The following is a 25,606-nucleotide window of genomic DNA, read 5'->3' as shown; positions in this document are numbered from 1 at the left end:
CAAAACTCAGGGATTGCTCCCAGGAAAAAGCATCCAGGATCTGCCATAATTGAGGGAAAGGGGTGATCTGACCCCCCCAGACTGAGCAGGAGGGGCCTGTATCCCCCAAAACCAAACACAGGGACAAGAGGTGGAGCTGAAGGCACGATGGGAAAGGGGTAGGAGTGCAGGGGAAAAGAAGATTCAGAGTGTGAGAGGGATGGGATCCCAAGATTGAGTTGAGAAGGGTCCTTGGGTTGGGGGAACTAAGGGAGAGGGGATGGGATAGAAAAAGGGTGGTTCGGTGGGGATCCCATTGTGTCCCCATCACTTGATCCCTGGAGTGATTCCCTGGGGCTCTGGAGGGGAATGGATCTGCACTGGGTGGGTTCTCAAGCCCCCTGCCCATCCCTGGGGGGCTCATGGGAAGTTCCCTGGTTCCCTCCACCCAAATCCTGCAGCCATGGGAGAGAGAAGGGTGTGAAAGGAAGACTTGGAGTGGGCAGGGAGGAGGAGCAATAGGAAGAGGAGGAAGAGAGGAGGCGGAGGATGGGAACAGGAAGAGCAGGAACAGGAAGAGGAGGAGCCGCAGCAGAACCCCATGGTTTTCCCGCTTTCCCATTGAGTCTGAAGCTCCCCTGGCCCTGGCAGCATCAACCCCCCAGATCTCACAGGTGAGTGGGGAGGGGGAGCTCACCCCAAATCCATCGGGGGATCTCTGGGGGAAGGTTTGTTGCAGGGGAGGGGATGTTTGGATCTTGCAGATGCCCCAAAAGTGAGATGCAGATGCCCCTGTGGAGAATTGTGGAGGGTTCCTGTGGCAAACTGTCTTTACTGGCTGGGCAGTGGTACCAGTTGAGGGGGGACCTTGATTTGGGGGCTCTGATTGGCATCACAGTGGGGAGAGCAGCAAAGGCCAGTCCTGGAGCTGGGGGATCCCGGCAGCCTGGAGGGGTGGGAAAACCTGGAGATGAGCAGGGTCTGGGCCCATGCGACCGTGAACAGGGGGGTTACTCTTCAGCTGGGCTTGGGAAGCAGGACCAAGGGTCTCACCTGTTGTTTTCCCCCAAGCCAGGATTTGTCAATCCCAAACTTTGTCTGGATGGAGATGGAGGAGGCTGCGAGGAAAAGGAAGATGGCATGGGACACTGAGGCAGGTGAGAAGGAAGTCGCTGCCCCTTTCCCCCTCTCCTCTGCTCCATGTCTCAGCCCAACATTTCCCCTGGCTGCAGGACAACCCCACTACCAATGCTGTCCTGCCAGGGATGAACTGGGGGGACCTCCTTCCCCTTCCCTCTGGCACAGAGGCAAATCCCATCCTGTCCTTGTCCATAGCTCCTTCCCTTTCTCATTCTGTCCTTTCTTCCTCATTCCTTCCTTTCCTTTTCTTACCCCAGGCACTGAGCTGCTGACAGAGACCAGGAACAGCAAATCCCTGCTGCAGAACCTCATGGAAGAGGCCATTTTGAGCAGCTCCATGGCATAGGAATCCAATGGGGAGGATAAGCCCTGGAGATCCCATATAAGGAGGAGTTGCAAACGCAGCCCTGGGAGCTGTGAGGAGGAAAGATGCCCCCTGTATCCAGAAGGCAGCTGGAGATCCATTTAGAACTCAGATGTGGTGGAGACAACTCATGGCTGGCAGAAACCCCACAAGTGTGAATGTGGGAAGGGCTTCAGCCAGAGCTCTGGAGCTCAGATGAGATCTGGCTTCAGGTGATCCACATAGGGAAACGGCCCTACAAATGTGGGGAGCGTGGGAAGGGCTTTAGGTGGAGCTCCAACCTCATCAATCACTGCAAGATCCATACTGGGGAGAGGTCCTATGAGTGTCCCGAGTGTAGGAAGTGGTTTCTGAGCAGGTCCAATCTCATCGTAATGAGTCAAGGGGTAAGCTGGAAATGTATTTATGATAATTGAAAACTGTGGATGAGTCCAGGGGCCAGCTGGGAATATTATTGAGATAGTAGAAGGTTACATATTTTAGTTAAGATTTTAAAATGTGTTAAGAAGGCTAAATTAGCTTGCAAAATCACATACCTTAGTGAAAGAGTAGTAAATATATTAGAAAGTAAAGCTAGGAGTGACAGGGATAGATGTAGCAATTGTGAAGGAGCAGAGACCATAGAAATATCTTGCCTTAAGAATAATCAAACAGTTAGGAGAGGCTTGGATTGTGATCAGCAGATCAAAAAGTCCTGCCAACTGGCCATGGGTGAAGAGTTTACCATGAGAAAGAGAGCTTTCTTCTTCCCATATACCCACTCCCTTATTTCAAAATCCCACTGACCCAATTAAGGGAGTGCAAGTGCGCAGCCGTATTAGGTATTCAGCTGATTATAATACAAAGTGGGCAGGTAATGATTATATACTACACCTCCTTAGAAACTGCTTGGATATGTAAAGCCTTTTCTGTATAAATAGAGAGCAGGAGTCTGCAACTCCTTGCACCTGCATTTGGAAATGATTCCTCATGTGTCCAGAACTGCAATAACATACCCTTCTTTTCAACTTTAATTAGTTGAAGAGTTGTCTGTCCGTGCTTCAGTACATCAGCAGATTCACACAGAGGAGAGGCCCTTCCGCTGCCCCAACTGCGGGAAGGGCTTCAGGCACAACTCCACCCTCATCACCCACAGGCACATCCACACTGGGGAGAGGCCCAATGAGTGTCCTTTGTGTGGGAAGAGATTCTCCAGAAGCTCTCACTTTAGCCAACACAAATGGAGGCACAATGAAGGGAAGCCCTGTGAGTGCCCCCAGTCCCGGTGTCACCCCCTTTTCTCTGCCCACAGAGCTCCTGAGCTGGTGGCGGCCACAGCCCCTTCCCATGGCCTTGCACCTGGCTGAGACCTCCTGTGATTGGGCAGGGAGGATTGGGGTGTGACTGGGCAGGGAGGGTGTGGGCCAGGTGGGGAACACTGGGTGCTGAGGGTCTGCCCAGCAAGTGGTGAGTCATCAGACCTGCTCTCTCTGATTGGCTGTGGAGAGGCCTGGGAGTTGAAAGCAGGAATGGGAGTGATCCCGCCCAGAGCACCGGCATTGGCAAAATAGAGCCAACCTGGGCACAGGGAGTGAATTTATTACCAACCAAATCACAGCAGGAGAAAGAGAAGGGAAAGGAACCTCTCTAACCTCTTCCCCCCTCCCAGGGGGTGTTAATGATGATGGAGACACAGGGATATCCGAATTTAGATCAGAAGCCAATTTTATTGAGTATACCAGGGATTTATAGAGATTTTTACTTGTACGGTACTTATATAGGGCTCTTTTTCGGTAACAATCCCCCACTGGTTACACATTCTTCAGGACATCATGTCACCTGTTAACATTATCTTATCACTAAGTCTCACAATATTTTTCTTGGTCACTTCTTGCCCTGAGAACCTCTATCTGTGTCTGTCTTTCCCATGGTTTCTGCTTGATCAGGCCTCAGATAACAGGCCCCTTTATCAGTTCCTCTGTACTCTCTGTTTTATTCCCCATACCTCCCCCTATCTGTTCAAACAAAAATACACTCTTACGTGACTTGTCTGTTAATTTTTTCACATACTGTAACATACAAGGAATAAGCATAACAATGCATAATACAATGCCTAATACATGTAAGGTTATTTTAACGAAATTTCTTATCCATCCACCAAGTTTCCAGTCCCTGAGAAGTTTTCCTAGCCCTGTAAACCCTGATACCACTGGGTAACCTTAACCATTTTCCCAAGGGCATAAGTCTGTTAGAGGTTAAACAGGTGCTGTTGTGGTGTTGAGGTCCTGTTCACAAGGGTTCTCTGCCAGTATTGGTGTTCAAGGTGAATCTTCAGGGCATGCACTCAAAGATTGTTAAAACGGCGTCACATTCTTTGCTGGAATTCACTTGGGACCATTCTCTGTTGAGACACAAGCAAAACCTCTACCCCAGGTTGTGGATACTGACAGCCTGGTCAGAGAGAGAAAGCCAGATAAACTTTCCCAGGAATTGTTCTGGGGAGTTTTGAGATGTCTAAGAGAAAGAATTAAAACAATGTTGCAACTGGTGTTTTGAACAGTTGTTTTCTCATAAGATGTTTACTAAAGTGTGTTTCCTTAAGTAGCCAATCATATGAAGTGTGTTGATTAAAGGACCAATCAGGTCCATCTGTGTCAGAGCAGTGTATAAAAAGTAACGGGTTTCTAATAAAATTATTATTAGTCTCCTGAAGAGAGTTAGACTTAATGTGTCACCTGCTTCCTGTTCCTGACTCAATGGTGACACCAGGTGAACTAAGGATCAGGCCCCAATATCTTACCAGATTCTGGATCCTTCATTAAGGCAATCCTTCCCTTTTGTTGCAATTGTGAATTACAATTAAAATGTCAAATAATCGGTGGGTTGGGGTCCATCAAATAACAATTCAAAAATTTTAAAACATGAAGGGCTTTCTGCAGTCTCTTGGCAGGGGTGCTTTCTCCTGCCCCCCCCTTTCTGTTGGACCAAGAGACGTTCGAGGGAGCCATGAGCCCGTTCAGTGACAGATTGGCCTGTTGGGGAATGAGCAATACCTGTTTTGTGCATAATTCCCTGTGGAAGTCATATTTTCTGGAAAAATGCCTTGACCCAGGATTCTTCTCCTGGGAAGCTGAGAAGCCTCAGAGAGAAAGGAATTGCTTCTTCTGTGTTTTGCTGCTTTGGAATGTGTTTGGAGATTGTTTATCCAACAGGTGATTGTTACATTGGTTTCATGTGAATTGTTTTGACTTAATGACCAATCACAGTCAAGCTGTGTCAGGACTCTGGAAGGAGTCATGAGTTTTTCATTAGTATCTTTTAGCCTTCTGTAAGTCTCCTTTCTGTATTCTTTAGTGTAGTTTAATATAGTTTTAGTATACCACTCTTTAATATAGTAAAATATAATAAAATAATAAATTAGCCTTCTAAGAACATGGAGTCAGATTCATCATTCCTTTCTTGGTCTGGGAACCCCACAAATACAAGAATTCCCCATAAGGCAAAAAAGATAGCAGCTTGACAGGACGTATGAGCTGGGCCATTGCCTGTCTTTACTTCAGATCGTATACCAAGCATTGCAAAAGCAGCAATGTGTCTAGAGACATCTTAAGCTGTTTTCCCTGAATGGGCAGATGCAAAAAGAGCACCAGAAAAGATATCAAAAGAGGAATTAATGTGTTTTAAATGGCCAAATTCAGAAAAATTGGTAATGTCTGATGCCAGACTTGAAGGCTCTGAAACCCTCTGGGATTAATACTTCCTACAATAGAGAGAAAAGAATACTTTTGGTAATCAAGACAAACAGCAATAATTCTTGAAGCTTGGACTTTAATAATGCCAAAGTGCCAAATCAAAGTGACACCATTTTGGTGAAAAAACGAATGGCTCAGTTTAGGCTGTTCTATCTTTTTAGGTAGAACAGATTCTCATACAGGCATTGTTAAAAGGTCAGCTTGCCTGTTCCCTTCAGCTAAAAATCTGGGAAGTTCTGTATGCAATCAAATATGCTTAACAAAATAAGGAAATGTTCTATTTTCTAAGGAAAAAATGAGGAGCTGCAACCAATAAAAAAGTTGTCAATTTTCAACCTTCTTCAAAACTGATGCTTCAGCTCTCATCACAATTCCTACAACTTCAGCTGAATCTGTAACCAGATTAAAGGAACAGAAAACTTTTGAAAAGCTCTGACAACAGCAGCAAGTTCAACAATTTGGGGGGACCCCTGAGCTGTGGATATATCTGCTCTCCAGGCACTAGAAGAGGGGTCTCTCCATACTACCACTGATTTCTGAGAGTGACCAGAACCATCTGTGAATACTGCTAATCCTTGAAGTTGGTTTTCTCTGTCAATTGAAAAAAATATAAAAGCTTAAAAAGGCTTTTAAAAGATGTCAATACAGCTCATGTTTTGCAGGATGTATTGAGATTTGTCCACTGAATTCAGCAAAGGCTACCCTACAGGTAGGAAAATAGTGGAAAATTCCCCTCCTGCAAGAGAAATGAGTATTTGTCAGGCCTGAACAACCAGTTGAGCCATCATTTCATGTTGGGTACTAATGGTATTAGTCATTTGGTGCGGTAAATAAATCCATTCAGTGATAAACAAAGAGTCTGGTGCCTTGGAGTCCCATTGAAACATCAAGGCATGGGGCTGTTTTGCTGAATGCAAGGTTATTTTAAAAAAAGGCAGATCAGGTACTGTTGGAGAATTTTGTTCAGACATGGCTTATAGAAAGGCCATGATCACATACAGCTGGTTAAAAAGTAAAAGGCAGCTGTAAGCAGCAAGCAAGTTCTCAGGCTTTTTCCTTAACCAGTAAATACCGTGTCCTTGGCTAAGTGATGAGAAAGGCATGGTGAAAAACATGGAGTCCTTGAAAGGGTGCTCAATAACAAGTCAACAGCAGGATGAGAAAAACAAGTTTTAGCCTCAACAAGAAACCACAGGTATTGACAACACAGGAGGGGTTGGTGTGTAATCTGTAACCACTGATGAGCTCAGGTTTTGCAATATGTATGAGCTTAATTAACACTACTATAAAAGTGTGTAAGCTGGATCAATAAATCAGAGATCGATGCTCATCAATCAGGATGTGGTCGTCTCCCTTCACTTTCCTCAAATGGTGACACCAGATCGTGATACTGCGAAGCACCACGGAGGAGTGAAGACACGGGTCGGGTCCTGAAGCAGCCAGGACGGCAGAAAAGCGCAGAGAAAAAAAAAAGGAGAAAAAAGAAGCTGAGACGCACCGTTCCTCGGGTGTCATATAGACGAGCCCGACCGATACTGCTGCCGGACCTTGAAGATGCTGCAAACAGCGCTGACGATTTAGGTATGGAAAGGCAAGCAGCATATGATTTATTTACTGCCTTTTTACAAAAGAGGCAGGTTAAAGGGATAGATTTGCAAAAGGATTTACCAGGGCTATTGACTTATGGCTACGATAGGGGAGTTTTTATTAATCCTCATACGGTTCACGAGTTAACGGAGTGGCGTAAATTCGGTGATTTATTGTGGGAGGCTACTTTAGAGGACAATAAAACTGCCAAGAAGTTAGGTAAATTATGGAAGGTGGTTCACAATGAGCTCTTACAACATCAGGCCAAGAAAAAAGCTGCCAAGCAGGCAACAGCTGCTCATGGGCGTAATAAAGATTACGATCAGAAGAGGGGAACACCATTAGCTCCTGCAGTGAGGACGCTTTTCTTACCTGCTTCGCCGCCCTCCTCTGCTTCAGCAAGCCAGGCTATAGAGCGCGCTTCTGAGGCTTCCGCACCCTCTGAACAACAGGAGCCGTGGCCAAGACCACCCGATAGGCTCCCGCAAAGTAATGAGCCCATCCCTGGGGCAGAAAACGACCTAGCAGGGGCTATTGCAAGGGAGCGGAGGTTGGCGTGGGCTGTGCTTGCAAGAGAAGCTATGGAAAAGGGTGATGAGGAAGTTATCAGAGCTGCTACCGAGCTGGCTTGTCCTGTTGTATTCAATCCGCAGGAGGGAGGGGCCATGCAGGCTACTATTACAGCCCTTAATTGGAAATTGCTGTCTCAGCTGAGGTCTACTGTTAGTCAACGTGGAGTGAAAAGTGAGCCAGCTAAACAGATGTTAGACTATTTTTGACACCAGTCTTCTTTTGGTGAATGATTGTCGAGGATTAGCTAAATTGATCTTTACCCCACATCAGCAATTGTTATTTAATGCTCATTGGCAAGAGCTTGTAAACAAGTGTGTGGCAGTAGAGAGGCAGCAGGGAGACCCTCTCCATGGTATAACTGTTAATGAGCTTATGGGCCTGGGACCTTTACTTCGTACCGAGACACAAGCTTTGCTGGGGCAAGAGAAATGCCGGGAGGCTATGAGGTTGGTCAGGCTTGCTATAGAGAGGGTAAAAGAGCCAGGAGGGATACCCGTGTATATGGGAATGAAGCAAGGGCCGGAAGAGTCATTTGGGTCATTTATTGATAAGGCTGCTGCCGCAATCAAAAGGGCTGGAGTACCAGAATAACTTAGGGGGGCATTACTCAAGGAGTGCGCTCTTCAAAATTGCAATTTTACTACTAGGACCGTGCTTAATACTCTGGGTGCCAATTGGACTATAGAGGAGGCATTAGAGAGGATGGCTTTAATGCCAAACGGAGCACAAGCCTTTGTAGTAGATGCAATCAAACAATTAGGGCTAGGCTTACAAGAACAGGCAAAGTCTCTCAAAATCAGGTGTTAGCTGCTCTTGCACCACTTCAAGCGTTAGCAGCACTGCCTCCAACGGCTAGTTGGTGCCAGAACCGCTGTGACCGCGCACCGACACAAGTCATCGCTGCAGCATCAGCACCCTCTCCTGTCTCCAACCCAACACCACAGGGAGCTTCGGCTTGGAACTGGCAGCCGCCGTAGGAGTTATGCTGATGACCCCACACCCACGAAAAATCCCAACTGGGATTCATGGACCTATTGTTATACAGGGTCAAGCTGGGTGCTCTGCTGTTCGGAAGATCATCTGCATTGGGATTATTTGTTTTGCCTGGCGTCATTGGTGTGGACTATATGGTTATGGTGCATACACCTTTCCCACCACTCCAAATTAACAAAGGACTGAGAATTGCTCAGCTGGTGCCACTTGAGCCAAATGACTAAGGGATTACAGACTATAAAAGAACAAGAGAGGGGGGGAAATGGTTTTGAATCCACCAGAGGACTTACCTTACTGACTTTGAACCTTTCTGAGAGACCCAAGAAAAGGGTGGAAGTGGAATTTCAAGGACAGAAAGGATCATTTTCAGGCTTGTTGGACACTGGAGCAAACTCCAGCATTATTAGCCCTAGCCCTTCGCCTCCTCTCCGGGTTCGCATGAATGAAAAGCAGCTAACAGCTTTCTTTTTCAGTAGTCCAATTATCACCTACTGTGCAATGCCTGATAAGGCAGGACATTATGGCTCAGTTGGGGTTGGTTTTAACCCTTTGGGGTAAAAGCCATTGCTTGGACCGTGGCTGGGGAAACTTATAGGGATACTAGGTGTGCTTTTAATGCTTTTGCTTATTTTACCTTGTATTTTTAATTGTATTCAAGATATGGTCAGTAGAATGATAGAAAAAACCTGGCAGACTAACCTCCTTGTGCAAAATAGAAAAATGGGGAATATGTTGGAGAATTTTGTTCAGACATGGCTTATAGAAAGGCCATGATCACATACAGCTGGTTAAAAAGTAAAAGGCAGCTGTAAGCAGCAAGCAAGTTCTCAGGCTTTTTCCTTAACCAGTAAATACCGTGTCCTTGGCTAAGTGATGAGAAAGGCATGGTGAAAAACATGGAGTCCTTGAAAGGGTGCTCAATAACAAGTCAACAGCAGGATGAGAAAAACAAGTTTTAGCCTCAACAAGAAACCACAGGTGTTGACAACAAAGGAGGGGTTGGTGTGTAATCTGTAACCACTGATGAGCTCAGGTTTTGCAATATGTATGAGCTTAATTAACACTACTATAAAAGTGTGTAAGCTGGATCAATAAATCAGAGATCGATGCTCATCAATCAGGATGTGGTCATCTCCCTTCACTTTCCTCAAGGTACCCAGCGTGCAGCTTGTTGGCTTACTATGGCATCAGTCAGGCATTGCAGTGCCTGCTGAACATGATATCTAAGTTGTCTAGGTGATAAAAGATCTGAATCTCCTTTTAACCATTCGAGCAAAGGACTTTTAGCTTTGTATTTGAAATCCCTGAAAAGGAGTGCACCCAGTGGATTGTTCGCAAAAGTTTTTGTGCATCATGTAAGGTGCAAATATTTGAATTTGCAGAGCTAGGGGAGAAATTGAATAGACTCCAACGCACTACCCCAAATACCTCCACAGAGGATGTTTATGTACCTTTTTGGGAGCTATGCAAAGCCCTGCCTGATTTACAGCTTTGGTGACAAAGGCTAATTTAGGCTTTCTCCGTGACTTCCCGTTGTTCAGCTGCTACAAGAATATCATCCATAGAATGGTAGAAAAGAACATTGGGCATTTGTTGATGAACAGAACTGAGGACCTAGCAATACACCACTGGCAAATAGTACAGCTGTTTTTCTGGCCCTGAGGTAAAACTGCCCAGTGATATCGCTGTAAGGGCGCCTGCATGTTTGTGCTTGGAACTGAAAAGGAAAATTTAGGAGCATCATCAGGATGCAAAGGAGTATCAAAAAACCAATCTTTTAAATTAATAACAGTCTAGTGCCAATTTCAGGGATCATGGTAGGAGATAGGAGACCAGGCTGTAAGGCCTCCGTGTTCTCCACAGCTACATTTATCGAAAATCATGGAGTAAATTCCATTTGCCAGTTTGTTTTTTGATAACAAACATGGGAGAATTCAAAGAATGGGTAGAAGGGACAATATGCTCTTTCCAGAGGTGTTGTTGGAGCAACACTGTTAATACATGAAGTTTTTGCAATGGTAGGGGCACTTCATCCACCCAAACCGGTTTCTTTGTTTTCCAGGTTAAAGTGTCGCGCTCCAATGGCCCCCATTAAAAAATCTGATTGAATTCCAAAGCCCCATTGGGAGAGAACATCCCCCACCACAGTACCATTGGCATTGGTAACACAAACAGTATGACTGAGGCACAGTGTCCCTCGGGGCCTTTGATCTGTATCAAGTGGTGGCTTTGACAGCTGCAGCTGCTTCCTCCAATGCCTGCAGATGCCTGGAGCAATTCAGCAAGGGACCACTGTGAGGGCCATTTGGCTTGAGAGATAACTGTAACTTCAGCCCCTGTGTCTATGAGGCTGTCAAGTGTTATCTTTTGTCCTTTTGATGTCAGAGTACACCAGCATGTGCGGCGTTATTCTAGAATAGGTTTTACCCAGCATACTTGGGGTGTTGCAGTAGACCCAAATTCCCTTTTTTGCGTTAGGTCTGTGAAAGGTATGCTCATGGTTTGGGGAAATAAAATCAATCAAACTTTTCAATTTCCTTGGGGAACAGTGAAACGCATTTGGAGTGTCCAGGCCATGATCATAATCTCATTATCAGGGTCAGAGTCTATAACCCCAGGGAGAACAAAAAGTCCCATCAAAGAGGTGGATGACCAACCTATAAACAATGCATACATACGCTGCCTGGGTGGTCTGAAAACTCCTGTGGGAAGCAAATGAACAGATGACTCAAGTAACGTTACTGTGATGGAGGTGGCCAGGTCCAGTCCGGCACTCCCTGCTGTGGGTGGTTGTAAATTGGCAATGGTCAGGCAAAGGCTGCCTGTGGCACCTGGGCTGGGACTTGCTGTGGTCTGCTCTGAGGCATCAGCTGGGGCATTTGTGTCTGTGTGTGGTGCCACCCTGTGCCTCAGCTCCTGTTTCTCGATATCAAATGCTCTTCAAAATCCACGACTTGGAACATTGTTGATTAGCATAATGCCTTCCATTACGGCACTGACGGCAAATACTGGGAGCATTGCATCTGCCTCCCCTTTCCAAAGCACTTCTTTATTCAAATGCCCAGATTTCCTGACCCTATGCCCAGATTTCCTGACCCTGGAGCATGTTCAGGAGTCCCCTGGCATAGTCCTCAAAGCTGCAAAGCTGTCACTGTAGAGGTGATCACAACACAAAGCAGAGACAACAAGCAGTCCCAGATGGCAACTCTTTATTATCAATCATGGCTGAACTTTTATACACTTTCTAATTGTTCATACTACTTCTACCCTAACTATTGGCCACAATAAATCAACATAACTTCATTGGTGAAAAGTTACAGTGACTTCAACTGATTCTCTAAAATTACTTTGTCCAGCTGCAAAGTTCTCTTCTTTCTTCAGTTCCTCACTTCTCTTGGTCTCCTTAGTTACAGCCTTGGAGAGAGCTCCTTATCAGCTTCTTCTTGGTTCTCAGCTTTCTTTTCACTCCTTTAGCTAACAGGCCCATTGTTAGCCCCTACCACAATTCCTCCTTTTTGTTTTTGATCTGTAAATACAGCTGCTATGGATTTTTGTAGGGCCCTTTGCAAAAATCCAAGCAGACAGGGGAAACACAAAGCAACAATCACAACCATCAACAAAATTAACATTCTCATTCTTAATACAGTGATCGTTCCTGTCCTTCATCTATAAGTGCTTTTAAATTTCTTAACTACCTTATCCTATTAAGTTATATGTCTAATACTCAAACCTTAAACTATAACCTCCCCAAGTGCTCAAAAGGAGATGCAGGAATAATAGAACCAAGATTCCAAAAACCTGCATTCTCCTGATCAGTGCAAACCAAAACCACACCCTTTAATTGCTATGAATGCACATTAAAACGGATGAAATACATGTCCCGATATATGGCCTTAGCAGTGTCATCCGCACGTTCTGCTTCAGCTGCAGAACCATCCCGTCCTGTGCACTCCAGGTAAGGTTTAACACAGCGAGCAGGAGCCCATCGAGGACCATTATCTGTCAAAACACAACCATAACCCCTCCCCAGGTTATTAATTCCTCTGGACAAGACCACATACAAGTAATTAAATCCTTGACCCATACCTTGACATTTCTACAGAAATCTGGTTGCTTAGAATTCAAAGAGGAAAAATGGTAAAAGACTGGAGATAACTGTGAGTCAGGTAGGTGATGCAAAAAGTTTAACACATAAATAGCTTTATCTAATCTCACTTGAGGTGACTCCTGTTACATTCCCCCTTTTTGCTTTTGAACCTGGCGTTTAAGAAGACCATGGCCCCTTTCAATGATTGCTTGGCCTGTGGAGACGTGGAATGCTCAATGCCCCAAGCACGAAAGAATGTTTGCATTTTCTGCAAAGCATATGCTGGGCCGTTATCTGTTTTTACGTGACACGGAACACCTAGAATAGAAAAGGCATGATGAAAATGACGAATAGCATCACGGGGTTTTTCTCCTGTGAATGCTGAAACAACCATTGCATGAGAAAAGGTGTCAACTGCGACATGAATATACTTAAAGCAACCAAATTCTGGCATTTTAGTAACATCAGTTGGCCATTCCTCTAAAGCAAGAAGACCCCTAGGGTTGGTACCATAATATTGAGTGACATGAGTCATGTGACAAGTCAGGACAGAAAGAATTGATTTTGCTTCACCAGGAGACAATTTAAATTGCTGCTGTAAAGCTTGAGCACTCTGTTGAAAAACTTGATGAGATAAAACTGCTTGCTGCGACACATCAGGTACAGTCTCGATTGCAGCAGCAGCTACTAGAGAATCTACATAGGCCTTGCCTTCAAAAAAAATCCAGGTAACGGCGTATGGCTACAAATATGCATGATGAAGTAAGGATGTTTTTGACCACTAATAACTGTCCATAACTTCACTAACATGATAAATAATGGTTTCTCTTGAATTATTATACAACAGGGCTTGATCTAAATGCTGAACTTAATTGGCAACATAAATGGAATCAGTAACTCTATTTACAGAATCAGGAAATAAAGTAAAAGTCAAAAGAACAGCACAAAGTTCAACCAATTGAGGAGATCCTTGCTGAATCATTGTCTCATATTAGCAGTGATCATCCTTTCTCCAAGCCACAGCTGCTTTTCCCGTTTTCCCAGATCCGTCTGTAAAAACTGTTATACCTTCCACAGGAACAGGAGAACAACTTTGTTTCCCTTCAAAAGGAATTTCTTTGGCCAGTTTTAGAACAGGATGAGAAGGCAAATGGGATTTTATTTGGCCTGTAAAACAAGATGAGGCAGATTGTAACTCATTATTATTTTCAAAGCACCATTCAAAATACCACTGTTTTACAGGTATCACAATGGTCACAGGGTCATGTCCCAAAATCTCATGACGACGTCTGCGGCCTTTGATGATGATATCTGCAAAAAGCTTATAAAGTCCTGGAGCTGTTTTCCGAGATCTGAAAGATCAATATATCCACTCCAGAATATGCAGTTAATCTTCCCAATTATCACTCCATTGACACAGTATTCCACATGGTATTTCATGGTGCTTCAAAATAAACAATTGAACACCAACAGAGGTATCTATTCTGTTAACAAATTTGTGTGCTAAGGCGAATTCAATTTCTTCTAGAGTCTTTTTTGCCACTGGGGTCAATTGCCTCTCCTCAGTAGAGGAAGTGATACCTGAGAGCAAATCAAACCATGGTTGCATCTGATGATTAGTTATGCCTAAATATGATCTAATCCAACCTATTAAACCAACCAATTTCTGTACATCAGTAGCAGTTTTAACATCAATGTCTAACTTCACAGGCTGAGACCTTGAGTGTTAGTCTTAGCTTAGCCTTCTGAGAACTTTTCCTTCTATTCCTTCTTAGTATAGTTATGATGTAGAATATATATATCATCAAATAATAAATCAAGCCTTCTGAACATGAGGTCAACATTCTCGCCTCTCTCTTCACCTCCAAACCCTTGTGACCACTGTCACAATTGGTGAACCCCGAGTGACTGAGGAGGAAAAAATCATCAATTGGTGACCCCTCTTCTGAAGAGCAAATCATCACTTGATGAGATCCCAGAGGAGCATTTGCTGCACTGGGTAAACCCCAAATGTGTGGCATTGATGGTTTCTTCAAAAGTGACCACAGAAGTGGATTCTAGCCAGGAGCTGAAGAACTGAAGATCCTGATTTGGACAGAGTTCACAGCCAAGGTTAACCACAAAAAGAACCTTCTGAAAAGCCTCCAGGAGAATGGCTGGAAAGCTCAGCACTGTGCAGATGGCCAGAGCATGCTGGACTCTTTCAAAAGGTACTGTTGGCTTTTCTCTTCCTGCTGATCCTGGCCTTCGCAGATTACGGCTGCAAAGGTGGTGGGGCATTCCCAGCAGGGACGAGGTTCCTTTCTCCCCTTCAGAGGAGGAACTTATTGCCCTCTGGCAAAAATGGGGTGAAGAGGATGGAATTCGTGGAATTTTCCTGTCAGAAAGACATTTCTATGAGTTTTTCCAATGGGGAAAGCTTTTTGGGTTTTTTACGAATGTGCTGTATGCCCTGGATGTGTTTGTATGGGGGTGCACGGAATCCATTTTCCCAGTCCTTTTGGACCGTGGATTCGGGCACCCCTGAATTTATCTAACATTTAAGGCACTCTTTCCGGTCTTGGAACAAAGAGCAGCATTTTTTCCCTGGATTGCTAACTGCAACAGGCTCGCCCCATTTCGCCTGACCCCAGCAGGAGAAGATCCTTTGGAGGGGTACGATCTGCTGCTTCCCAGCCCCCCTGCATCCTGGCGGGGGGGCGAAGTTTCACTTGGAGCCGAAAAAGTTTTTTTTACTGTGTCTTCAGAGCATGCTCAGATGGGGCCGTCTTTCTCCCCCCCTTCTCTCCGGAGAATGAAGAGTGGGCAGCGCCGCCCTGGCCGGCGCCGCAAGCACGGCCCCTGGAAGCCCAGCAGGCCCCCCCACGGCCAGCCTCCTGGACCCCGCCCCACTCAGAGATGGGGGCGGCACCGGTCTCCGACGCCCCCTCTGCCGGGCCTGCGGGACCGCCTCCCGGAGCCGCCCCGCAGCCGCCTCCTCGCCGGCCCTGTCCGCGCCTTCACCGGCTTCCATGCCTGCGTCTGACAGCTCAGAAACACCGCTCCCTGTGGCTGCACCAATGTTGCTAGGTGACAGCGATCTGCCTCCGCCAGCCCCCTCTCTGGCCTCCTCGCCTGCGCTGCCGCTCCCGGAGCCAAGCGACACAGCAGCGGTGTGTTCCTGTGCACCCCTGCCGCCTCCTGCCGAGCCAGTCCATGTTCAGGATGATGCTGAAAACGCCACCGAACCCACAGGACCCTCGGAGCAGCCCGCGGCGGCTCCTGTGCCCAAAGTGATTTCCCCCCCAAGTTTTTCGGGCTGTCCCGGGGCTGCCCCTGCAGGGGGATCTGGGAAAGGGGAAGAGGGCGTCAGCTTCTCCTTTCGTGGAGGAGGCATAGCCCGACAGCTGGGGGCGGGGGCAGTCCGGCTGCCTGTTTTCAAAATCACCATTCTTGGTGGGTTGGGGGGCATTTGTTCGGGGATTGCCCCTTGGAGGTTGCCATCCGTCCCGCCCCTCGCGCTCCCCAGCGGCGAGGGGCAGGTGGGTGCCGAGAGTTCTGCCTTTGGTCCCCAGGCCAGAGGGGGTGGGGGTGGTGCCGTGAGGCAGATGGGAGACACACTTGTTGTATTTGCATTGCAGAGGCAGAGGGCACAGCAGGAAGCGATCATGGCTTGCTTGCTGTGAGGAACAAACAATCCTACACCCGAGATGAGGATTTTTGGGAGGGCTTCTATTCCCCTTCTGCTGGCATGCCTCAGTGATTTTGGGGAAAAGAAGCGTTTCACCATCCGTTCTGCCATTGTACTGACAGCAGGGTGCAGGCCTGTGGCAAGGCAGAGCCTGCCTCGGGGGCTGGGCCTGGGCTGTTGGGCTTGGGTCCCTGGGCCAGGGCCACCTTCCAGCCTCCTAATGGGTTTGGGGGTTTTGCTTCACCCTTCTGGTCCTGGCCCACCTTTTTGTGGGCCAGATCTGGGGTTCCTGATCCCTCTCCATGGGCCAGGGCCTCCCAGGGCCTTTCTTGGGCTGCTGTGCTGCTGCTGCTTTTTTCGTGTGAAAAAAAAAATAAAAAAGCCCTAAAATTTTTAATTAAATCAGAAGAGTTGAAATACCTGGCAGCAGCTCTGAAGCACTGAAGGGCCAAAAATGAACTTCAGCCCAAAGTTGTTCATTAAAGGGCTGTGGCCAGGACATTCCAGAAGTTGTCTCAAATTGTTTGAAATTGTTCTATGACTGTCAATGGACTTTTGATAGCTATTGATGGACTTTTCTGCAGCAAGCCTGTTTCAGGACAAAAAGGAGTTTCAGAGATGTCAAAGAGGAACATCTTCAGTCCATGGATATTTCCTGAAAGTCAGCTGTTTGGACTTGGACTTTCTTTGGTTGTTTTTGCATTTTCTTATATTGTAAGATTTAGTGATTTGATAGCATTTAATTTTCTACAGGTGAAGAAATTCCCTGTTCGTTCCACACCAGCACTTGACTGACATTTGGATTGGCAACAGATAACCTCTCAAGTGTTTGTTCTTTCCTCTGCATGTGCACAGCAGAGAAAATTACAAACATTTTTCTTTTTAATTTAATAAAATTAAAAGGGTGAAATGTCACAGACATCTTTTGTGAAAAATCCTTTCTTGAGATTTTTATCCTTTCTGAGATACTGTGGCCTCAGCAACAAAGTGTAAACAATGGTTATCTGCTGCTGTGGAATGTAACAGGTGGATCCGTGATTGGTCTCCTGGTGATGTTTGGATTTACTGACCACTCCCGGCAGAGCTGAGTCTCGCTCTCTGCCGAGACACAGACCTTTGTTATTCATTCTTTTCTATTCTTAGCTTAGCTAGCCTTCTGAGAACTTTTCCTTCTATTTCTTTTTAGTATGGTTATAATGTAGAATATATATATCATAAAATAATAAATCAAGCCTTCTGAACATGAGATCAATATTCTCACCTCTCTTCACCTCCAAACCCTTGTGACCACTGTCACAACTGGCGGTGAGGATGCATGTCTTTTCTGGACAGTTCTCCATTACTTTCTCAGTCTAGAATACTTGAGGTACCCCTGTTGATCCAAAACTTCCTGTGCCGCAACTTCAGTCCACTATATTTGGAACAGAACTCACAATAGGTACAAGTTGAGCAATGCAAGTTCCTTTCTGAATAGTGACAGGAGGGTCATCAATGGATACCATAGCATGAATCTGTCCTAAATAATCAGCATCAATAGGTCCTACATGCACATGAATACCTTTTAAGTGTAGTTATTGATCTTCCTATCAAAAATACACTCAATCCCCGTCCTACTGGACCATAGGCATTGAGGGGCACTTTGCACATTTCTTTTGTAAGAATGGTTACTGTGTTGGTGGTGGGTATATCAATCCCTGCAAACCCACTTGTTGCTCCTGAGTATTGTTCACAAATGGATAGCTTTGCAGTGCTGGAAAGGCCCATATTTGCTGCTGTGGTTGTTGGGGTATTTGTTTTCCCACATGCCCCTTCACGTTCCTCTTCTTGTTTCCCATCAACAGCTGACCATTTGCCTGATATTTACTCCTGCATTATTTAGCATAGTGCCCAAATTTAGTACAATAATTGAGCACAATATTGCTGTTTGCACTTGACTTACATGTTATTTTCTGGGTATTACACTGTGCCCATACGTGCCCTTGTTGTCCACAATTATAGCATTTCGATGAAGGTCTTAGAACTGCAGCAAGAGCTGCCATTTTATGCTCTACTGAACCAACTTTTGAGCAAACAGTAATCATTTCAGGCAATGTGGGTTCCTCAGGTAAAGTGTCAATAATCATTCTGCAGTCTGAGTTTACATTTTCTTTAGCCAAATGCATACAAAATTTGTGTTGCAAAGATTCATCATCTACCTGTTTTTCAATAGTTGCAGCAAGTTCTTCCACAAATTGCAAAAAATGGTTCTCTCATCCCTTGTTGTATAGTAAACACATCTCTGTTTTGGAGCTGCCATTTCCATTGTTTTAATTAAAGCACTCTGACAATTCTCTGAGCTTGCGCCAAAACTGAGGGATCCCACCTTGCCTGTAAATCTGGGTTACCAAAAGGCCCAGTGCCCAGTAAGGCATCAACACCCACAGCATGACGAGGGTGGTGTTAAGGCAACTGCATATTTGTTAGAGCTGTGTGCTCAGCCACTTGCCTCTAAGTTTCTTGAAATACACCGTATTGCACTGGCTGCAATAAAATTGTAGAAAGATGCATGATGTCATAAGGTGCAAGGATAACTGCATTAATTACATGTATTAATTGCATTATCTCTGAGGAATTCATACCATACTGAGCCACTTTCGATTGGCACAACCTTCCAGGCAAAGATGTGATGACTATCATCCTGCCGTGTTCCAGAAGCTGCTTTAAAACCTGGAAAAGCCATAGGGTTATCACAGGCAACATTTGCATTGGCACTGTTCTCCTGAGGTACTCTTGGAGCAACGAATCTTTCTATCATGTCCCAATTCTTTTCTTCAGCTGCTTTCTTCCTAACAAATTCCCAAAACTCCTGAGACTGTCAAGGAAGCCCAGTTACTTGACATGGGGGCAAAATCTATGGGGCAGTAAGGCTAGAGTTATTAGAATGTGAACTGTCAACAGTTCCCTGCCCCAACTCAGGTTACTGCGGGCAACTCTTCACTTGATTCGCTGTTGCTGTCACTGTCAGATAACAGAGGATACAACCTTGCAGATTGTTCATGCAGCTCAGAGGGGAGTGAGGGGGTAGATGGCTGGACTAGAGCGGAGGGAATCAGGGGGGCAGACGGCTGGGTTTCTCTCTCTGCTAAAGACATTTCAGCTACCTGGTGCAGCGGTGTAGTGTATTCAGGCACCATCGGGAGCTGCTGTGCAGTTTGCCCAGAAGCCTTGGCAGCTTTCCAGAAGCTTTGGCATCCAGCCAAGAAACTCTGGCAGCTTTCCCGGAAGCTTTGGTAGCCTGACTGGTAACTTGCATGGCACCTGCACCTTCTTCAAGGACAGATTCACCAAGTTCCCCATCAGAGGCCCCTTCTGCCTCATCTCCCTTTTCAGTTTCTGTTATCAACCCCGATTCTTAGTCCGCGTTCTGCTCTGCTTGTTCTTGGTCTTTTTCCCATTTTTTTAATGCCTCAAAAAGCGATCCCCAGGTAACAGCTAGATCAAAAACAGTTTAATCTCCTGCTCAGATGACTTCCCACAGTCTGTCCCCGACTATTTTCCATGTCTTAACACTAAATGCTGTGTCAGGATCAGTGCCAAAATCCTGTGATTTAGCCCACAGCAATTTACTATGAAGGGCATAGTCTAAATTATTAATTCCCTTATTTCTTAACAAAACTTTCCATGTAGCCAAAACAGTCTCTTCTTCATTAGATAAATTATTTCCCATTATTACTAGTTGGTGGCTTTCCTACTTCCAGGTGTCTTGATAGGAGAAAGTCAGGTCTGGACTTCCTTGTGGCTTCCACCGCCATTCTCAGCTGCACCAAGGCCACTTCCCCCACTAGGTCCCAGTGGGTCACGGTTGTCAGTCGCTAGGACCCCATATGGGTCCAGACCAAGTATGTTCTTAAGGGTGTTGAATCACGTCAGGGTCACCAGAGAACACTGTCAAGGCAGTCATGACACAAAGCAGAGCTACAAGCAGTCTCAGATGGCAACTTTATTATCGAACATGGCTGACCTTTTATACACTTTCTAATTATTTATACTTCTTCTACCCTAACTATTGGCCACAATAAATCAACATAACATCATTGGTGAAAAGTTACAGTGACTTCAACTGACTTTCTAAAAAACACTTCATCCAGCTGCAAAGTTCTCTTCTTATCTTTCTTGAATTCCTTACTTCTCATGGTCTCCTTAGTTACAGCCCTGGAGAGAGCTCTTTATCAACTTCTTGCTTCTTACCTTTCTTCTCACTCCTTTAGCTAACAGGCCTACTGTTAGCCCCTTCCACACAAAGGCATTTGCTATACCAGCCCCCACAGCTTCATAGGTTGCCCTATGGTGAAGGTACACAGGTGGTTACATGCCTCTATCATTTACAGCAGGGTGGGTTCCTCCTTAGACAAGGACTTCAGGAGTTTTTTACACTTCTCATTAGCATTTTCAACAGCTAATTTTGAAAGCAGCACCTCTCTGGCAATGTCATTCTCAATTTGTCTTTTAAGAGCTTGCTTCAAGCAGCCCTTGAATTGCATATAAGGCTCTGCTGGTCCTTGCTTTACATAAGTAAATACTTTTTGGGGGTCACAGCATCGGGAACCTTTAAATATGTGCTATGCACAGCTTCAGTAATACCCTCAAGGGCCTCTCCAGGAATGCTGGTTTGCCCAACAGGGTCTGAGTGGGTTCCCTCTCCAGCCACGTGGTCAATAATGAGGACAGAGATATTCTGGTTTGCATGTCCCACAAATTTCACAAGCAAGGCTTCTCACCCCTTTTTCCACTGAGCATCTGTGGAGGCCGGTGGGCCTACAGAACAAAGGCCATTATAGTCCTTTGGACAGACAGACAGAGCCCAAGCTGGAGAAATCTCCCCTGTTCAGGGCAACTGAGCAGACCCTCTTCCAGGATGCTGTGTTGTATATGTAAATGTACCCAGTTCTACCTTCTTGGTTGAACTGTTGGCATCTCCCTCCCTTTTTCGTTATATGTCCTAGAATGTTCTCCCTTCCCTGCTTATCCATTGGCCCCATATTGCTCAGTGTCCCACCCCCTTTACCCTATTGGCTGCCACCCCTTGTCTCCCCTCTGTACAGCCCTGAGCCCTCAGCCCATTGGCCCTGATGCTCTAATCCGCTCCCCCTTGTCTATTGTATTTAAACCCGGACCTCCCACTGTTCTTTTTGTGTTTGTCCCTGGACTCCTTTGTGTATGGCTGGAAAAACCTCCTCCTCTGACCTCTATAGATAGGCCCTTCCCATTTCTTTGTTGTTGGTGATTCTACAAGAGAAGTGTGTGCTGCAGTGATTTTGTGTGTGCGCATCTGTGCCACTGAGCAGCTTCATTACTGGAGACACTTCTGGAAGGTCACAGCTCCGCTTCCTCTCACTCCACCACCAATGGGCTTGCAGCTTGGGACAGCTGGCAGCCTGAACAGGGACCTCTTCAGAGCATTCCTGGAGGCGTCTTCAGTAGCTTTTTTGCTACTGAAATTAAGCCATGTTCAGAGCAGCCAGTTCCCAGAGGATACTGCTAAGTTTTACTGGGGCAATCCCACAGGTGACCGGCAACCTTCTTGAGGTGAGAAGATCAGTTGGAGCTGACGGAGCACCTGGAGAGCTTTTGCTGATTCCTTCCTGGTGAGTAATATATTTGGGGGTCACCCTTTTTTGTCTTTCCTTTGCCTTCTTTTCCTCTTGGATGTTGGGAGGAAGTGTGGGGATGGGAGCCAAACTGACCCACCCATAGAGGGAAGTTTATACCCAAGTTAAAGGAATCCTTGTTGAGAAAAATTTTCATTTTTCAAAGGGAGATTTAAAATCTTTTCTTCATTGGTTGTTCAAGTATTCTCCTGATATTATGAGGGAATCTATTCCAATGAGTTTTGGGACCATATAGAGAAAAGATTCTATGTTCTTCGAGTTAAAGGGGATCTTTCAGTGGGGAAATTTTATCCTTTGGCCTTATTGTTACATCTATAGAAAATGTTGGGAAACATTCAGGACCCCAGTTTAACACCCCTTCTCCCCATTCCCCCCCTCACATCCCTAAACCCTCTTCCCTGCCCCAGGGAGGATTGGGAGATGGATCCTGCCAGCTGAGAAAGGCCACGCTGAAATAATGCCGCTGGTTAAGCTGAAAGAGAAAAGCCAGCAGTCAGCAAGCTAAAAGGAAAGGTCAGCAGTGACCTTGCTGCAACATGAGGAAAGGGAGTAGAGATATTCCTGAATATATCCTGAGAATATGTAGAAAGTATCAAAAGTAGAACCATAGGAATGTAGAAGTAGGCGTAGATGCTGATATGTAAGCTGACCAATCCTGAGCTCAACTTTTGCAATATGTATGAAGCTTATTATTAACTGTATTTAACCCGCCGTACTGATCAATAAAATCGGGCCTATGATGATCAACGGATGTCTGGGTCTCCTTCCGTCGACAAATGGTGGAGAATGCGGGCATAACCGAATCTCTACCCTTTTTCTCGGATTAAAAGAAAAAGGGATTACGCCACGGTCGGGAAGTTGGGTTTGGGTCCCCCTGCTGCAGGGACGGTGCCGGAATTTGAAGCACCCTTAAGGTTCACAACGGTGGACTTAAGCCAATACGTGCCGCCGGAGCCTGGAGAGCTGCAACAGCGCTGATTAATAGGTATGGATAGGCAAGCGGCATATGATTTATTTACCGCCTATTTAGAGCGGCGTGGGTTAAAAGGGATAGATTTAAAAAAGGAGTTACCAGGGTTATTAGCCTATGGCCATGCTAAGGGTATTTTTTCTAACCCTCATACAGTTCATGAGCTAGCAGAGTGGAAGAAGTTTGGGGAAATATTGTGGGATACAGTGTTGGACGATGATAAGTCAGCTAAGAAATTCGGGAAGTTATGGCGGGTGGTGTATAACACGTTACTGCAGCAGGTCTCTGAGAGAAAGGCAGCAGAAAGGGCAACAGAAGCTCATAGGAGGAATATAGGGTATGGTCGTGAGGATGATCCCCTGGCACCTTCTGTAACTAAGATACTTATGCCTAAGGGTCCCCAGGAAAGTAGTGTGGAAGATTTTCCTATAGGCGCAGTGGAACCGTCTGCACCTTTCCTGTCTGAGGGGGAGGGCGAGTCGGATGGTGGGGGTAAGAGCAAACCAGCTTTGCCTCCGCTACCGGCTTCGGGCGGGTCGGATGGTGGGGGTGTGAGCAAGCCAGCTTTGCCTCCGCTACCGGCTTCGGGCGGGTCGGACGGTGGGAGTGGGAGCAAGCCAGCTTCGCCTCCGCCGTCAGCCTTGCCTCCGCCGCTTCCCCTCAATGAGCCGGCTCCGGTTACAGCTTCGGCGGGGGGGCTGATTGCCCCCCGCGGGCCGTCTCAGCTTGAGCCGGCTCCGGTTACAGCTCCAGTGGGGGGGCTGATTGCCCCCCGCGGGCCGTCTCAGCCTGAGCCGGCTCCGGTTTCACTGTCAGCTCCAGCGGGGGGGCCGCTTCCCCTGCTTCCCCCGCGCGAGCCAGCCTCTGCTTCACTGCCTTCCCCGTGCGAAAACTCGGTGCCTGCACCGAAGCGCCAGCAGCATAGCACCCTTAAAGAGCCAGATCCCATCCCAGGGGCACACCGTGATCCATGGGGGGAGATGGCTAAACAGAGGAGGGAAGCTTGGGCTGGTTTGGCGAAAGAAGTAATGCAAATGGGGGATGGTGAGGCAGTGGAAATAGCTTCTAGTCTTGCATGCCCAGTTACATACACACCACACTATGATGCACAGGGGAACCTTACGCATAATATAGCAGAATATACTCCCTTAGATTGGAAGCTGTTAACTCAGCTACGTTCTACGGTTAGTCAGTTTGGAGTAAAAAGTGAACCTGTTAAGCAAATGCTAGATTATCTTTTTAATACTCAGGTTTTATGTCCTAATGATTTAAGAGGAATAGCTCGATTGATATTTACTCAGCATCAGCAGTTACTATTTAATGCCCATTGGCAAGCGTTGGTGAACGAATCGGTTGCTGTACAACGAGCCCAGGGAGACCCACTACAGGGGGTAACAGTAAAGGAGCTGATGGGCTTAGAGGCATTTTTACGTACAGAGGCACAGATGATATCGGGAGAAGATAAACTTAGAGAGTCTATGTGGTTAGTTAGTGCTGCAATAGACATGGTTAAAGAGCCAGGAGGGTTACCGGCTTATATGGGCATTAAACAAGGTAGAGAAGAATAATTTGGAAATTTTATTGATAGAACAGCTACTGCTATAGATCGGGCTGGTGTTGCAGGGCGCTATTGAAGTAGTGTGCTTTGCAAAATAGCAATCCAGCAACCCAAAGAGTGTTAGCTGCTTTAGGGGCAAATTGGGCTATTGAGGAAGCATTAGAGTGAATGGCATTAATGCCAACAGCTTCACAGGCATTTATAGTAGAAGCCTTAAAGGAATTAGGATTAGGGTTGCAAAAGCATAGTCTACTCAGAGTCAGGTGTTAGCTGCTCTTGCTCCTCTCCGAAGAGGCTCACTGGCAGTCACGTAAAGAGGCTCGAGACCATTCATCAAGTGTTACCGATGTGGCAATGAGGGACAGACACAAGTTGCCGCCTGACATCAGAGACACCAGCTGCTGCCGTGACATCACTGCTACCTCCTGTCTGCAACCCACAACAACAGGGAGCCTCGGCTTGGACTTATCAGCAGCAGTAGACGTCACACTAAGGACGAACCGGCCTGAGAGGATACCCACTGGAGTAAAGGGCCCTCTTATATTAAATGGACAAACATGTGGAGCATTATTGCTGGGACGTTCCTCTACAACTATGTTGGGATTATTTGTTTTGCCTGGGATTATTTGTTTTGCCTGGTGTTATCGATGCAGACTTTACTGGGGAAATACAAATCATGGCTTACACCCTTTATCCTCCGATTAAAATTACAAAAGGACAACACATTGCACAATTGGTACCACTGTCACAAATGACATCAGGAATACAATCATTTACTGGACAAACACGGGATGAAAAAGGTTTTGGTTCTACTGGTGTTACACTTTTAATTGTGGATTTACAAAATAGACCAAAGCAAAAGGTTGGAATTACTTATGGGCATCAAAGCATAACCCTTTATGGATTATTGGATACAGGACAATTGGACATTAAAACTTTACATGATGCACGGAAGTTGCTGGGAGACTTACAGTGGCTGAAGCCTATTGTGGGAATACCAAATCATTTACTAGAAGCCCTACGGCCTTTGTTGAGAGGCGTGGACCCTACTACTCCTGTACACCTGACAAAGGAGCATCATCTTGCTTTGCAGCAAATTAGTAACTGTGTACAGCAAGGGTATGTGTCTCGTCGACAACTCGACCACCCCATTGACCTTATTCTCTGGAATAGCCCTTGCCACTTGCTTGGTGCTCTCTCTCAGTTGCAAAAGAAAACGGGGGAGATACGGGTGTTGGAATGGTTATCACCACCACTACAGCATAAGAAAACAATATCTTCAAAAATTGAACAATTGGCTGCATTA

General features: G+C 46.1%; 1 protein-coding gene and 1 pseudogene across 1 annotated transcript in view; both read right to left on the bottom strand.

Annotated features, from left to right (window-relative positions):
• LOC132085581 (zinc finger protein 239-like) overlaps positions 1-25,606 on the bottom strand; it is a 204,979-nt gene that overhangs the window by 148,972 nt on the left and 30,401 nt on the right. The window lies entirely within an intron of this gene.
• The window catches only part of LOC132085606 (zinc finger protein 436-like), a 91,921-nt pseudogene that overhangs the window by 35,928 nt on the left and 30,387 nt on the right, over positions 1-25,606 (bottom strand).

This window comes from Ammospiza nelsoni, chromosome 31, assembly GCF_027579445.1.
Source record: "Ammospiza nelsoni isolate bAmmNel1 chromosome 31, bAmmNel1.pri, whole genome shotgun sequence".
Classification (NCBI taxonomy): Eukaryota; Metazoa; Chordata; class Aves; order Passeriformes; family Passerellidae; genus Ammospiza; species Ammospiza nelsoni.
Note: the sequence above shows the minus strand (reverse complement) of the source record. Positions and strands in the feature narration are given on the sequence as shown.